Genomic DNA, 13,540 nt, shown 5'->3' with positions numbered 1-13,540 from the left:
CTGGCATTGAAAGCTGCAGATTGGCTCCAATTTATAAGGAGTGTAGGTGGAGAGAGAAGGTGTCCAAGGAATGAGGCCCCAGAGCCTTTAATGTTAAGAGAAGAGAGCCGAGCAAAGGAGACTTGAAAGAAGCAGAGCGAGGGAGGAGAGCGTGGTGGCCCGGAAGCACTCCAGGAGCAGGGAGTGGGCAACTTTCTGCTCAAAGTCAATTGAAAGAACAGCTGAGAATTGCCTGTTGGGCTTAGCAGAGTGGAAATTGTTGGGACCTGGATCACAGCGGTTTCGATGGCGTGGTGGGAGGGAAAGCGTTCAAGACAGAAGAGGAGGAAAGAAATCGGAGACTACGAATATAGACAAGCCTTTGAAGACGTTTTGCTGCAAAGGGGAGCAGAAAAATCGGTCAATAGCTGTAGAGGAGGTTGTTCCTTCATCAGCTTCAGGCCAAGTTCGAAGTTACTATGTAGATTGGAAAATGTTGCGTGATGTGAAGAGAAGAAAAATGGCCTATGAGTATGTAGATGAGAGGCTACACATCAGTTCTCTCAGGAAGAATACCATTCTGCCGAAAGACCTTCAGGAAGTGGCTGATGAAGAAATTGCTGCCCTTCCCCGGGACAGCTGTCGCGTTAGAATCACAAATCGGTGTCTTACGACGTCCCGTCCACGAGGTGTAAGGCGGCGCTGGAGGCTTAGTCATATCTTCTTCCGTCACTTAGCCGACCATGGGCAACTGTCTGGGGTGCAGCGAGCAATGTGGTAATAACCAGCTCCAGAACCTACTGAGCTTGCAGGAAAACCAGTTCTGCCAAGAAGAGGCTTTTCTAATAGACAAAAACCTAGTTTTTATGGGGGTCCAGAATAAAGGTCTGCTCTATCTGAGGCTGTCTATAGTTAAATTACTTTTAAATTTTAAATGAAAAAATTTGGATGTTTCATTCTGTCAGTGAATTATCTTTTCTCTTGGATTTAATAAATTAAACATACTGTTCCCAAGCGTAGTGTGAAGAGTAGAGTAATAAAAAATATTTCTGTGAAAAAAAAAAAAAAAGCCTTAATTGTTAAAACAAAAGGGAAAAGATAGAAAACACCAGGTCACAAATAGCATAAGTTCATTGAACATCATTATATGCCAGGCACTTCACATAAATTATGTCATTTAATCTTCAAAAGAACGCTTAAAGGAAGTATCACTTTTTCCTCTTGTACAGATGAGGAAGTTAGGATCAGGGTAATTACACCTAAGGTTTAGATCTCAAAACCCATGATTGTCAGAAGACTGGAAGTAAGTAAAAAGGAAAACAGACTATCAAATATCTGTCCCTCCTATATTCCAAAATCCTAAATATCTCTTCCCACAAAGAAGGGAAGTCTAAGGACCCATTTATTATCTGGTTCTTCTATCCTTGATATAATCGTCAAAAGATAGCACATTCAGTAAATTTATTTCAAGGCAGTAGGGATAAAGGGTAAAATATACTAAATTACTATCAGTAGTTGAGAAAAATCACCAGTTAGCTTTTGATTGCCTATCGTTTCTTAAGCAGATAACATGGATCCAACAAAGTCTTTAGAATCTCTATAAACAGTTTTTAGTACTGAGATGTCCTTTATTCAACATGCTGATGCCAGCAGCTCCAATAATTCCCATGATCAAAGTGTTAAGAAATGTAGTAATATCTGCTTTTTCTGATTTAATTTGGTTAATTACAGACCTACCCAAATCGTGTGGCGTATAGCCCCACAGATCCTAATCTATTATGTGAAATTTAAACAAAAAATATTAACTACATACAGTCATAAACACATATGCTTATTTGCATGACTCTCTTATATTATAGCCCAAAATATAACTGGCTTAAAGTTGGAAACAGCATGACTTCAATCAATATAAATTACAAAAAGAACTAACTCTAATGATCAGAAGTAGTGATATACTTTTAAATTGCCTTGTAGAAATAGCAACTAAGATAATAGAATTTTCAAGAGAATATAAGAATATATAGAATTTTCCCAAAAACTTATCAACCAAGGAAAATCATTCCCCAAAGTTTATACTACCTAGTTAAGAATATTAGAAGAAATTTCATTGTCTAAGTATGAACTTTTCCCTCATACTTTTAGTTTATCTTATAATACACAGAGAAATCTTACAATTCCAGTCACTAATATCCAAACAAATATGTGGTCTGGACCATAGAAAACTAATAAATGATGACATATGAGTATAATTAACCAAAGTCATAGAATAAAGCAGTAGAAAATTATTTATTAAAAAACTACAGCATCGTAAAAACAAACTTCTCTTAAAAGTCAATATTGTGTCAGGAGCAATTTAAACCAGATTCAAATAAAATTCAAATAGGATTCAAAGATTACTCAATTCAAATAGGAAAGAAAGTTCTCTTCTCTTAAAGAGAAAATAAGATTCACTACCAAATTACATTGCTTTTATAGGACTATAAAATACAAAGCCTCACAAAATCAAGAATTTAATAAAATATGCAAAATGATAACAATGGTAAAATTTAGAAAACTCTTCTATGTGCCATGACCTGTGCTAAGTATTTTATTATCACTTTGAATGGTCATAAGCACCTCAAAAGATAAATGCTATTTGTGTCCCCATTTCCAAGCAGAAGAACTGAGGTGGTTAAGAAATGTTACCAAGGTCACATCACTAATGAAATAGCCAGACTTTGACTCCAAGCTTCTTATTTATTTACTCTTTCTTAAGTAATAAAATACATGATGTGACCAATGCAGGAAGTGTAAGATTTAAAAGGATGGACTTTGGAGTCAGATGCACGAGGATTCACATCACACCTCTGGCTCTTTCTAGCTGTTGTAATAAATTGATCTCTCCAAGTCTGCTTCCTTTTCTATAAATGGAGATAATAACACCTGTCTCATAAAATAGCTGTAAGAGTTAAAATAATATATGTAAAGCACTTAATACAGAGCTTGGGACATGGCAAGCTTCCAAAATGTGGTAGTTTTGATTATTTACAGGGTAGCTACAGTTAACAGTGTGACCTATGGTACAAGGACAAAGGAAAGGTAACTGACCTGTTGAGTGACCAAAACTGTGGCCTTGGCATGAAAGATGAATGAAATTGTCAAACCTAGTCCCCTGATTTTCTGTCTCTACAGCACTTGCTCATGTACCTGTTTACAGAGCATTTCTCTTCTCTCTAGCTCATTTCATTGTTATCTCTAACAAGTGATTTATTTTCATTTCTTTCTCATTTCCTGTGACCTGTTTAAAAGCTCCTTGCATATCTACCCTTATGAGTGCCCAAGTAGTTTGTTATCCCCTAGTACAATACTTAGTTTTTGTACTTGATACCCTGGGATTCATTTTACTATGTAACAATCTACCATGAACATCTTTCTAGAATAAGCCTAAAGATTATTTGAAATACCACCTGAAAGGAAAAGAAAACTTTGTATATTACCATAACCTCCGCACAAGATTTACCAATGTAAACACAGCTTTCCAATGAAAAATAAAAGTAAAAGTAAAACTGGAACCCAGTTGGTTCCCCATGATTTAGTTTAAAACATTAAGCATACTGACTATAATATACAACAGTTACTTGTTAAATACGAATATGAAATGGCACCACTTTGTCTTACCTCTTCAGAGTCCATAATCAGTCCCCCTCCCATTTTTACTTCTATAAACTCCTAATTGGGTCTATCTTCTAATAGCTACAATGTATAACTTAAGAGACAACTATTTCACCAACATTTGTATTAAAAACTAAAAAGGTTTTAGTTTTACCTAGCATAGTAAGCAATTAATAGAAGAATGTGAAACAGTTCAAACTGTTTAAAGAGCAACATTTCTGATTAGCAATATGAAATAGGAACAGATCACGTGGTTCAAGTTGTGTTTAACCCAGAATGTTCTGTGTGGTCACCATATATCACAATTAATGTTATCCAGTAACTCTAATGGAGTCATTAGAGTTTGAAGCTTTGGGTAACTATCAGCACTTATTAAAACTTTTTCCTCCTTATCTAATACTAGATAAAATTAACCATTCCGCTTTAGGATACTGAATTGTATAAATTCCTGCAGAGACTTAGTAGATGAGGAATAGTGAATAGAAGCATCAGCAATTCTCTAAATCAAAAGGAATTTTTAAATACCTATTTCTTTTATACTAGGTTATATAAAAGAATATTTTTGAAAATAAAGTTGCTAAGTTTGATCAAGTAGACTTTCTTTTTTTAATGAGTAGATTAGATTTGTCCAGCATAACATTTTGAGAAAAACTCCTTCAAAGATCCTCTTAGAGGTGGTTGGAAGGAGGCCCAGTAAAGGTAAAATCTATAAAGCCAACAGATAACAATCAGCTTAAACTGTTTCCATCAGTGAATGTCAATTTTTATTACAGGGCAGAATTTAATTAATTTGGTTTCATTTAATAAATATTCTCATATAATATAGTTCCTGTACTAGATACTATCTCATATTTCTAAATAGTTCAAAGTATGAAAGATTATTTATGACAGGAATATGTTATCAATGTATATATTAAGTTTTCTTCTCCTTCTAAATTATATCTCTTAAATGCTTTAGGTCCAATTGACCCTGAACATGGTAAATGAACTCCAGTCACTAAAGAATCCCCTGAAAGTTTATATAACACCAGTCAAGGTTAGAGGTTCCATTTGAAAGATTTTACTCTTATATAACAATGATGGTTATATATAATTATTCAGCCCCGCACACACCTCCCCCTCCCAGTGTTAGCATAATGTTCAGCACTCAGTGGGCACTTAATAAATGTTTGCTTAAAAAAATCAGTACGTGTATAGAGACTCAAATATGCATAAGTAAATCTAATACTCAGAGAATATATACCAATGGAGATAAGATGTAAGTGGAGAAAAAGACTCATTATTGGCACAATTTCAGGGTAATTACATATATACAATCATCCAATAATTGCAAATTTACAATGTGTTGAACTACTTCAAAGTAATTCCCTAAATAATGTTCCCTTCTGCCCAAAATTTCTCTTCTCTTAATTGAATAATTTCTTTAACTTGAACTAGGAATTCAGGCAATATTTTTACAAATGAAATGATTTGATTTCATTTTTAAGAAGAAGAATAAATACAAACTTAAGCATAATGTCATATCAAATAAACAAATTTATTAGGCACATGAAATTCATACCAAGAAAAGGAGTTATACGAAACTGACTCCCAGTTCTGTCACTGCGATGGGAGTTAAAAAAGAAGATTTAAAATATTGCTGGTTAAATCAGTCTCAGTGATCTTTTTTTATTGGAGGGAAGTACTAATTTGATTTATAAAAGTTTAATTCCAAATTAGAACAGCTGTTAATATCCCTTATCAACCATTATTTTGTTACACATGGTAGGAAGATAAGCAGATAAGGTCACCTGCCTAGAATGAGATGCTTCACATTATTTACAGCTCTAATTTTTGTTCAGTAATTGGTAGGTGCAATTCTCATTCTGCTTGCTAATGACTACGATATATTTCTGAGGCAAATTAGAGAAAGAGAATTTTGTGTTACTTTCAGCAGTATTGCTAAAAAGTGATGCAATGAGTTTTAGTTGAATTAAGTGCCTCACCAATATCATACTTCACCCAAGAAATTCTAACACTAAAATCACACCACCCATGAAGTGGACTTGAATAGAATAGAATTTGTGTATTTGTTTGGCATTGGTCTCCATCACTAATTGCCCCTTCTGTAAAGTAGTTTTGGGTAGAATGTAGTAAGTGTTTCATGATCAGCAACTGAATGCCTATCATCTGTGAGAAAACATATATTTAAAATTGTTCTTTTGAATTCAAAACGAAAGTAAAGTACTCCAAAGAAAAAGAAGAAAGTTATTTCTCAAAGTTCTGAGGGAGAAAACAGACTTTTTAAAATTAACACATATAAGAGATCAGAAGTTTCAAAATTATAAAGCCTTTTTCACTAGAAGAGAGGAGCATTAGCAACTAAGGAAATCCAGTCATTGGCACAGTATGATGTATATGTACTTTCTAAGTTAGCGGCATCTGAGTCACATGGGAATCCAAACTGAATCATATGGGAAATTACGTCAAAGATTATTTTTTACTCCAAGAGTTTCTCAGGGACAATTGCTGAGACCTGCATATACACAAAGGCCTTGATACAGCTATTAAGAGTAAATAAAGTCTTCAATTCCTATAGTGGAAGATTCCATGCCAAGTTCTAATGTACACAACCTCTCACAGCTAAAGCCACAAACAAATGAAATCAATAAAATCAGGCCATCAAGTCAAGAACTGGGGTTGTTTCTCAATGTCTAAGGGTTTCAGTGTGGTTTTTAATTATCCCAGATGAGAACAAATTAATAGTTGAATAAAATCCATTTAAGTTAGAAGGCATTCACCTTTGACTAATGCTTTATTCTGTTAAACCTTGTTTATTATACTATTTATATCAGATACTGATAAGCAATGTTGTACAACAGAGCTTTGAAAACTGGAGTGTACTGTACACATGCAGAAGCACCACTTATGATTGCTCGGGGTGTGTAGTTCACAGCAGTGCCACATCTAAGGGAGGATCCCTAGTAGACATTGTGGATGTCTTGAATTTTTCAGGGAGATAGAAGTTTAATGTATTGTTCTAACAAAAATTTTCTGACAAAAGTGAAGTATGGGTTAAGTAATGACTCTGTAAGATATTATTGTTATTATAAAACTTATCTTAATGAAGAGGTTTCTGAGGGAGGAGAACATAGTCAAAAGTTATAGCATGATTTTTTTCCCTCTTCTCTCTAAAACATTATTGGATGCTGGCTGAAGGCATTCACCACATTGTAGTACAGCATCACAGCCTCACAGCGTCTTATCTCCCTGCTAGCTCTATTGCTGAGCCTCTAGCAGGCCAGGCCACCATTCTACAAAGCCAGCTGTTTCTGAATAATATATACATGGTAAGACTAGTAAATTCTATGAGCTTGAGATAACTGACACCATAAGAAGCCCTATTAATTGGAGGTTATGTTATGGGGATAATATGAAGATGTATTAAACATTGTATAAGTCCAAAAATAGCAGAAGCCCTGTAAAGAGAAAGCAAATCAATACTTGGACTTTGAGTGTTTGTGAAGACACAGCACTGCCTCCCCCATCCACAAAAAGCTAGGTAGCTAGATGGTTCCATGAGGATGAAGCTATATCAGGAGTTCAACGTTGATACCTTATCTTGGCAAGCTGTATACTCAGCAACTGGTGGAAGCCACATCAACTTTGGGGAGGGAAAATCCATGTTGCTGTGCCTTGCATACTTCTATTCACCATATCCACATTGTACAGGAACTCCTTGATTAAGCCACAGGGGTCATTTGTCCACCTAAAAATTGTATGCTTTATCTACCGTGGATATCTTTGTTAGGCATTAATGTTGGACAGGAATATCTTTCACACTCCATAACAATTCCAAGAGGTCTCCTCCAGACCTCCTTGTCACCAACTTCACAAGATTTTTTTCTTTCCAAGTTCCTAACAATCCAGTCAATGTGTTAGGCACTGACCATGAATGAATGTATACTGATACCTTAGGACATCTCTACTTCTACCCCTAATTAAAACTAGATGCAGGGCTCAGAGTTCAGTCCACTGGAAGAATTTCCCTTCCTGTTGTCTTTCATGGTTATTCCTGTTGTAGTGCAGCACTCATTCCCTACAACTGATTTCAGTATACCATGCAAATCCATCCATAAATCAGGACCATGCATTTTCTTTCTCTATTAACAAGTCATGAAACTCCCCGTGAAGCTATAGGTATGGGTTGAGGAAGAGGTAGAGAAGTAGCAGGACCGAGTATCTTGGGAATATGTCACCTACTTAAGCAGTTTACTTGTGCCTTCTGGGCCTTTTCAGCCCTGATCTTGATACATCCCATCTGATTTATAATGAGATGCTGGTGGGCACATCCAATTTTATGGCTCACGATATTAGATAACACCTAGTTCATGATGGGCAGTTCAGGTCACATACTCACTTTGTGCCCTGTGGTCAGGTAGGTGTTCAGTCCCTATTAGGGTCCATAAGCAAGTCAGTAAAATTGCTTTTCAAATGGAAATAGTTATTGACAAAGGAGGGGTCTATGCCATGATTCTCCTTTGGGATTTGCCAGAAGCTCCAAATAGTATCTCTGGCACATACATATTGAATACATCAAGCTTTCTAGGTCATAAAATTCATGGGAAGAACAGTTTGCTCTGCAGATAGGACCTACTGCACAGCTCTTTCTTTCTCCTGGCTTTACTCAAACTGTCAGCCTTAAAGTTTACCTAGTAAATGTGCAGCAGCAGCCTACCTAAAGGTAATACATATTGCATTCAAAATTCAAAGAGGCTCACCAAGCATTATGCCTCACTCTTGGTGGTGGACAAGGTTCAAGGTGCAGGTGTAATAATTTGTTTCTCGCTTTAGAAGAAATAGCCTGACTTGTTTTTCTCCCATATTCTGACATGCATGTGTGTTACTAAGGTGACTAGGATACTTGCTACTTCCTGCTCATTAGCTTAAATTAACATAATACTGTCAATGTAATATACATACTTTATGTTCTATTGTATATAAAGGAAACCAAAATCCCTCTGGATTATGTGTGACAGTGATCAGTTGAATATTACTTATGGTAAAACTGTAAAGATATACTGTTGTCCCTGCCATATAAATGTTAATGACTTCAAATTTTTCCTTACCAATGGAAATGGAAAATATAACACTTCCAGGGGGCTGTGCTAGTTTACTCCCATAAAGATACCACAATTGGAACTACATGTGCAATTAGCATCACCACCTGAGCAAGTGCACAAAACTATACTCTCATACTCCATGACCCATATGACTTTGGCAGTTGCCAAACAGTCACATTAAACATGAATAATTTTATTTTAGCCTTTTATGGTGGTACTAATCTCTGAAATTCCCTCAGGAAGGTGGCGTTACTTTTGGTTTTCTATCTTGGGTAGGTGGGGGATGCCATTCCAGGAGCTTCTATTTGGCCCTTTTTAATCATAACAGCCTTCATTCCATGGATCAGAAAACCAATGTGTCGATTCTGCCAGGTACCAATTATATCTACTCCCATTATATATTCAGGGATAGGGAACTGCTCTTGTACTCAGAACATTATCCGTTATCTCAAGACCTCCATAGATCTCTACTCTGACTGGTATACTAGTATGATGGCATTTAAGGTCTCTGGGGATCAGTATAAGTTTTGATCTAGAATCTAATAACTCAGAGGGTCTGAGTATTTCCCTGTCTCCAGTATACAGTCACCCTGACAGAAGATTGCAGGGTTCTGTACATTGTGAAGATTTCCTATTCCCACTGGCTTTCAGGGGGTCATCCCCGTGTGGAGTTGTAGTGTAGTACCTATCTATTTACAGCTGGTCTCAGTAAACCATAAATAACCATCCATAAATCAGGTCCATGCTTTTTTCTTCTCTATTAATATATCAGAGGAATATGTTTAGAGATAGCTTGGATAAAAATGTATAATATACACCCATAGCTACACTGCAAGGTCCTTTTACAAAGGGGCCTGGCCTCTCCCTCATCAGAGAGGTTCTGGGATGTGAATTGGCATGTATCCAAGACACTAATATTACCATTTCTTCCCACAAGACCTGCCACAAGGCAGGATTTTTCTGCCTATATGTATCAGGTAGTACATTGGAAGGATGCACATGTATTTTATCCTTAGAATTGCATAATCAATTAGCTGTTGCTACAGAATAGTGGTTCTCAAAGTGTGATCTCCAGACCATCAGCATCAACATTAACTGATTAGAATTTCAATTAGAATTAAAAATGTTCAAATCCCACTTCAGACTTATTAAATTAGAAATTCTGGGATGGGGTCAACAAGCCCACCGTGAGTCTGATACACAGTAAGGTTTAAGAACCACTCCCAGAGATATCTGTAAGTCAAGACCCATCCCTGTGGCTTCTTGTGGTAGTTTCAGACATCTTGCTTGTAATGATTAACGGCCACCAGCTGATCTATATCATTCTAACACCCCCATCAATCCTATTAGGATCAGAGAACCCAATTCTATTATAGTATAACCCAATATCATCTCCTTCCTACAGAAGACAGCAACCACAGAGTTATTCAAAGATACTGTCATCCCCCTTAAATGCTTTTGTTAAAGCATTTTAGTGCTTTAACAAAAGAGCATCATCTGGCCTTCCTAGGGAGTATGGTTAGAAGTTGGCTAATCCATTCCAGGATTTTCATTTCGCTAAACCATTGAACTCCTTCTTCTACAGTATGCCAGGTAATCTCAAACATTTCTACCTCATTAACTATAGGTCATCATTGAGTTCAGGCTTCAATTAATATACTTCATAGATTATTAAGCCCTCTTCCAAGTGCCCAAGCCAATATATTATTAATTCCCAAATTCCACGTGAGTACACCAATGTCAATGAATTTAGTCTGATAGACCTTAGCATTTACTCCCCACATGTGCCAATACAGATTGTTGAGGTTTTGAACTCTTTCAGTGTATAAACTATTCCTCTCGGGGTAGGTCTTGCACCTCCCCATCTAGGCTATGTTGAGTCAATAAGAGATGGCAAAGGTGGGTTCGAAGGTTAATCAGCATTAGTTTGCTAGGCAAGTAAAAGACTTTTATGTACTGAAGGGCTAGATCTCTTAGTAGAGAGGTGGGTGGTAGTTAGGTTTAAGGCTAGAGGTTACTCAGTCATATCTGCCCTAAAACTACAGGAGATGAGAGTCTCCTTCATTGCAATTCTGCAATGGATGGCTTCTTACATATCTACACAAGTCCTTAATTATATGTTCACAGTTTTTAATTATTGCTTTTACCTATTTACCCTCCTTGGAATCATAAGAAGAAGCCAGAGGACTCCACAATCTTTAAGTCTATTATCACTGCCATATAACTAAGTATCAGTCACTTGATCTCCCAATACTCTATCTTCCATCTATACTTCATCCCATGTAATAATTTGAATAATTATAATGCCACCACATTCTGTGAATTACCCATTTCCATTTTCCTCCTCTACACTTCTTAAATGTACAATAAAACTAATTCCAAAATTCTACTTTGAGTTCTCTTTTCTGGGACCAGTTATGATATAGTAGGAAAGAGTATCAGGGTCTCATCAGTAAACAGATGACACACCCAAATTAGAACAATAGAAAAAGTATTTAATAAAATGACAATTTAATAAAGCTGTGGGCAAGGTACAAGGAAACTATAAGGCATGGTTCTCTAAATGTGGTCTCTGGACCAATAGCATCATCACCTAGGCACTTGTTAGAAATGCAAATTTGGGGCCTTAGCCCAGACCTACTATATCAGAAATTCTGGGGATGGGGCTCAGCAATTTGGTTTGACAACTCCTCCAGTTGACTCTAATGTACACCAAAGTTTGAAAAATACTGACACAAAGTATAATGCATTAACCATGTGCCAATAACAATTGAGAATGTCACCCCTAGGACCAAAGAGGCAAGAGAATGGAATAGCAACTGGAAACCAGAGAAAGTCATAAAGAGAGAGCCACTTTGAAAGGATCAATGACCTTTGGTAAAGAAATCCAGACTACCCTAGAAACCTCACAACAAGAAATAAGACAATTATAATTCAATTTCGTTTATTCACTTCCCCCAGTTTTCAACCTGGGCTCCCAAGTGACTAAACTCAATCAGAAGCCAGAAGGCAAGAGAACCTGATCATTCTATCCATTTGGGACAGCTTACCAGGGAATAAAGTAGGTTGGAGAATGAAGGTTATATCTGGAGGGGCAAATGGTAGATATCTGGCATGCATGCCTAACATACTATTGTGAACATACTCCAAATTTGACAAAACTCCAAAGCATTTATTTGAGGAAGTTATAGATTAATAACATTCTATAATTTCCGTGACAATAATGGTTTCTCAGGAATCGTTATTTACTATTTAACCAAATATCTGGATTTCAATAATAAAGTTCTTTTTTCATTCATAAAAACTCCCTTGGCTTGTACCCTGGGGCTTAACACAATACCGGGTATATTGTAGTTATTAAATAAATGTTAGAGATGGCTACTACTATTCATTTTATAATCACCTACCTTTCCCCTATGTAGACATTTAAGTCCCTACCTTGTTCCCACGCTGCATCCACTGAGCTGAAGATCTAATTTGTCACTGAATCCTCCTAGGATTTCTGCTCATACCAGGGCCCTCTTCTTAAGTGCGATAATCTAAACTCCATTCACCCACAAGCTACAGCCTACTGACTTATTCAATTCCTTTTTCCGCTATAAACTAGATTTCTTGATTTGTTTAATATCATGTACGATTGGGGGCTTACTCTTGCTTTTGGTTAGACAATCAAATGAACTGCTGTAGCCTCATCCTAGTTCTTAGCTCTGAGCTAATCTCTTATCATTGGCATTGGCTTGATACTTGAGATGTGAACATGTATACTGTAGAATTAGGTTAAATTAAGTGTCTGTATCTACAACATTAACTTCTAGATCTCACTGATGTCACTGTGCCCTTATCTGGATCTACTTCTATTGCATAATCCTTGTATCCATTTATTCAGAATGTATCTGAATTTCAAGTCTCAGCAGTCCTCATTGGTCTCATCCCTTCATCTGCACTGCTCTAGATATCACAAGTGTTTTAATTATAGACCATTTTACCACACACTTTCCCATCAGTGCTTCATCTTTCACAACACTGACAAATTAAATAAGAAAGGATCCCAGACAGTCAGCAAATAATCATTTCAAACTGAGTTTTTCAAGAAAGTTAAAACAGCACTGCATTGAATATTGTCTAATTATTATGAATGTTTCTCTCAACTATTTCTAACAAATCTACCTCTTGGCTTTGTCTAAAATAAAGGAAATGTATTTACAATTACTTTTGTTAATGCTCTGCCAAATAGTAAAGAATATATCTTTCAAGGCTTTGGAAGGGTCAGCAAACCAATCTCACACAATCCTTATTTGGTATCTGCTCTGTGCCCAACATTATGCTAGCTGCTGGTGACTCAAAGCCAAAGGAAAAATATTCTCTGCCTTCAAATGGAAACAAAAAATAAGCAGATAATTACAGTGGTTAGTATTTCATAGAAGTACATGCTAGGTAGTATACTTTAGACTCTGATCAGAGAAAGCTTCTAGGAGGAGATACCCCAGAACTGGGTCCTAAAGGAGGAGTAGACTTAGCCAAGCAAAAGGAGTGGAGATAAGGGAAGAGGGGGAGGTATAAGAAAGAAGCTGCACACACAAAGTCATAAAGGCAAAAGAGAATGTGAAACCTTAAAGTAAAAGGTGAAAATTAAGGAGGAAAAGTGTGAATAGGTATTTAGGGGACACATAAAAAAGGACTGTGTACCTTATGCTAAGAGCTATGCTAAAAGTCATAGAGAGTCATTGAAGAATTTAAATCAGGGAGTTGAAGAGTGGTATTTTCTTTTTTAGAATATCACTTTTCTAGTTGTTTTAAAAAAACTAGAT

The 13,540-nt window shown here is 36.4% G+C and overlaps 1 protein-coding gene and 1 pseudogene across 1 annotated transcript in view; one reads left to right on the top strand and one right to left on the bottom strand.

The window, feature by feature from the left end:
* CTNNA3 (catenin alpha 3) overlaps positions 1-13,540 on the bottom strand; it is a 1,728,069-nt gene that overhangs the window by 1,351,820 nt on the left and 362,709 nt on the right. The window lies entirely within an intron of this gene.
* LOC133096325 (small ribosomal subunit protein uS14m-like) lies at positions 286-858 on the top strand (annotated as a pseudogene).

Source organism: Eubalaena glacialis, chromosome 1, assembly GCF_028564815.1.
Source record: "Eubalaena glacialis isolate mEubGla1 chromosome 1, mEubGla1.1.hap2.+ XY, whole genome shotgun sequence".
Taxonomy (NCBI): Eukaryota; Metazoa; Chordata; class Mammalia; order Artiodactyla; family Balaenidae; genus Eubalaena; species Eubalaena glacialis.
Note: the sequence above shows the minus strand (reverse complement) of the source record. Positions and strands in the feature narration are given on the sequence as shown.